Here is a 4,083-nt window from a genome sequence, read left to right as displayed (position 1 = left end):
GGATGGGGATGGGAATGGGGATGGGGATGGGGATGGGAATGGGGATGGGAATGGGGATGGGGATGGCAGGATGGGGATGGGGATGATTCTGGGCATGGAAAGCACAGATTTCAAGAGCAGCCGGGCTGCCCTGGGTGTTCCAGGGACTCACTTCAGTCCATCCCTCAGGGCAGGGAGGGGAGGAACAAAGGAAACGTGAGAGAGCGAGCGGAGCTCCCACCTTCAGCCCATCAGACGTGTAATTAGAGAGCTGCGAACGAGCTGCAGACAATAAAACCTCACGTGTTATTAGCCCGGCGAGCAGCGAATTCAGGATTTCGATGATTTCACAGCACCGAAGGCAAAACAGCGACTCTGCCACGCAGGAGAATGAAACGCTCCTCGCTCGGGCTCCTTCTTGCTTCATTCCGAAAGGGTTTTATTACTTAATGAACTCTTGTTTTCTGCAATTAGCAGCCCCGCGGAGCTCTTTGTTCTGGTCGCTTCCAGGCTTAGTGGAGGTCAATGTCTGCAGAAAATCTGGCGATGGGGTCATTAGAGCCCTGACGACTTTTCAAATGCAGGAGCTGAGCCGTTTCAACACCACTTTCTCCCTGCCCAGCACCCACAGCCATTAACTCCATCATTAACTCCATCCCGAGGTTTGCCCGGGATTCATCCCCGTGCAGGTGGCAGAACGAAGCAAATCTGAGAGCTGAGGATCGTTATTATTTTAAGAACTAACTCACTGCAGCCCGTGGAGCTGATGAACCCGTGGAAAGGAGCAGGTCCAAGAAAAGTCTTTCCCGAGCTCGAAAAGCAATAATTGCCCCTGCCAAGCTTCCTCTGTGCTGGATGTTCACCTGCTCCAGGTCCCTTCCACGACTCAGAACCCGCCAGTTGATCCCTTTGCCAGCCCTGAACTGGGGCAGGTTTGGTTTCCAGCCCAAACCCCTCTGAGGACACCAAGGCTGGGTCAGTCTTTGGTCTGTGCCAGGCCCTAAAAACCCTCCCCTGCTGCTCTGGGCTTTGCCCCTTCCTTTATCTCCCCGAGGAATTAATTCTCTCACCACACTCAGCTTTTAAAAACTCCTCTTTCCTCAGTAACTCAGGGAGCAAAGCAGTTTTAGGATTCTAATTCAGGGCATGTTGGGATAATCTCCAAGTCCTCTGGGCCTGATTCTCTTCCTGTAATCACCCTGTGCGAGGGTGTGATGCCATCAACGTCACCAGGATGGAACAGGTAAACCCGGGATTATCCCATTAATCCAGGCTTTACACGGGTGCAGAAAGTTGGAAAAGAAAGAAGGAGTTTAATCCCTGCAGCTCCCGAAATTTATTCCCCATTAATTCTGTTTGCCAGTGAAGGAGCCTGAAATTGTCATCACCGAGTCCTGATCCCACAGAAAGCCCTGTTTTGGCAATTATTAATTAAGAATATTCCATAGATTTGCCAGAATCAAACTCCCCCAACCCAGCAGGGAAGCACTGAACCAATGCAAAGAGGGTGGGGCAGATCTGGGGGTCAGAGAGCTCCAAACACATCCCAGGAGCCCAAAATCCCGGAGAGAAGGGTCTGTGCTGCACCTGGGGGAATTTCTCACAGCTCCAGGACTGCCCAGCTGCAGAAACAGGGGGTTTTCCTGACCTTTAGAGGAGAACAGGCTGCACAGTCAGAAAATTGGGATCAAAACCTGGCAGAGGCTTTAGGATGGAGGTCAGGGAGTTTCTGGCCCAGGTTTTATGGCAGTGGCAGAATTAACTCAGAGTTGACTCAGCCCCGGGTGTCTCCTGGGAGCTCAGAAACTCAGCCAGGGGGAGAAGTTTAATGGGAACTGTCTGGGCTCTGGGAAGCTCAGGAGCTGCATGGCAGGGAAAATAAAAGAAAAAAAGGGGGTCATGGAATCGTGGAATAGAATAGAATGGAATAGGAAATGAATAGAATAGAATAGAATAGAATAGAATAGAATAGAATAGAATAGAATAGAATAGAATGGAATGGAAATGGATGGAATGGATAGAATAGAAATGGATAGAATAGAAATGGAAATGGATAGAATAGAATGGAATAGAATAGAATAGAAATGGAAATTAATAGAATAGAAATGGAAATGGATAGAATAGAATAGAATAAAATAGAATAGAATGGAAATGGAAATGGATAGAATAGAACAGAACAGAATAGAATAGAATAGTTGGGGTTGGCAGAGACTCTCATTCCCCCCTGCCATGGGCAGGGCCACCTCCCAGCAGCCCAGGGTGCTCCAGCCTGGCCTGGGACACCCCCAGGGCTGGGGCAGCCCCAGCTCTCCCCATTGCAGCAGGGCAGAGGCTGCAGGGCCTGGGCAGCCAGACCGATACTGGGGAGCCCAGGAACAGGTAATTATGGCCTTTGTCTCGTGAGCTGAGTCAGTCATGATGTGCACCCCAAGTGATGACAGACACACTAATAAAGAGCAGGATGGGGTGTTAATGAAACGGCCTCGTTGAGCCACCCGGGCCAGCCCGGCCTGGCAGAGCCAGTTCAGCAGCCTCTGAATCACCCAGGAGTGCCAGAGTTCCCTCAATCACCTGCTCTGGGCACGAAGGGTCACTCACACTCCGGGGTGGCAAAAAATCCAGGGGCATCCATGTAGTCCTGGGTCACAGCAGGGCTCTCCACTGGGAAAAAACCTGATGGGGTTTTTTTTTGGGAAGCGAAGCCGTCGAGCTCCAGGACCCTTGGAGAATAAAATAGAACAGAATAAAATAGAACAAAACAGAATATAAATGTTTTCCGAGCTCAAGAGTTCCAAGGTTTTTTCAGTCCTGCCAGAAACAACAAAAGGAAATTCACCCAGAAATTCAAAATTAGGACCCGAACCCACTTCTTCGGCAGCACAAAGCCAATTTATTCCGACTAAATTCTCATATAAATCAATTTTAAAGCAATTTTAAATCAATATTCCAAACCCAGGAGGTTCCCTGAGACCCCGCCCTTCCCCCCAGACAGTCACCTCAGTGATAAACCAGATCAAAGCAACAGCTACAGAGCTCCCTTCAGAGCTGCTGGAACAACTGCTGCCTCCTCCCAGGGAATCTGCTGCCACCTCCCAGGGAATCTGCTGCCTCCTCCCAGGGAATCTGCTGCCTCCTCCCAGGGAATCTGCTGCCTCCTCCCAGGGAATCTTTGGCTCCTGGGGACTCAGTTACCTGCTCAGCCCTTGCCTTGTCCCTGGTGGCAGCACAGCCCCTGCCCAGGACCTGCAGGAGCTGGAGCAGCATTTTCCATCCAGGAAGGGCGGGCTCAGAGCAGCAATTTTCCTGCTTGTGGTGTCGTTCTCCCTGGAACGAGTGGCCCAGTGTGGTGTCCAAGGGAGCTGAGCTGGGAGACCCAGCAGGTGAGAGCTCCACGTCCCCTCCGGAGTCGCCTCATCCCCGCACATCCCTGCACATCCCCGCACATCCCTGCACATCCCTGCACATCCCTGCACGTCCCTCCCGTCCCTTCCCCAAGGTCTGGGCCCAGCAGATCTCCCTGCAGGTGGCCTTTGCCTCTAAAAATAGCCTTTGTGCAATTCCCGAGGAAGGGAAGAGCAATTACACCTCCAGTCTGGGAGAAGCATTCCCTCCCTTTCCACGGGCTGACTCCAGAGCCTCCCGGGGTAACAGGCAGAGCTTTTGTGCTGAGGTTGCTGCCCCGGAGCTGAGGTGACCTCCCCGAGCCTCTCCAGACCTGCACCCAAACCAGTGGTTGAGGTCAGGGCGGCCCCACCTCCCGAGCCCCAGACAGGGTTCAGCTCTCCCTCCCAGCCATGGAAAGGGACGTTCTTTCCTCACCCCCTGTCGCAAGTCGGGGCCGCGAATTCGGCGGCGAAAACGCCCCGAAAACCTCAGGTCTTGCTCAAATAAAAGTGGTGTCTCAACACTCCCAGCTCTGCCTTGATGTGCCTCCTCCAGAGTCTCTCCAGGGTGCCCTGATGGAGGGACACAGCCCAGCTCAGAGCTGACGGGGCACAATCACTTGGGAATGTTGCCCAAAAATCCTGGTGCAGCTCTGGAGCTGCTGGAATCCCTCCTATGCTTCCAAACCCTCCTGGAATCACCCCTGTGCTTCCAAACCCT

This window comes from Corapipo altera, unplaced genomic scaffold (assembly GCF_003945725.1).
Source record: "Corapipo altera isolate COAL_440 unplaced genomic scaffold, ASM394572v1 311, whole genome shotgun sequence".
Lineage (NCBI taxonomy): Eukaryota > Metazoa > Chordata > Aves > Passeriformes > Pipridae > Corapipo > Corapipo altera.
The sequence above is the reverse complement of the archived record's forward strand: the minus strand, read 5'-3'. Positions refer to the sequence as shown.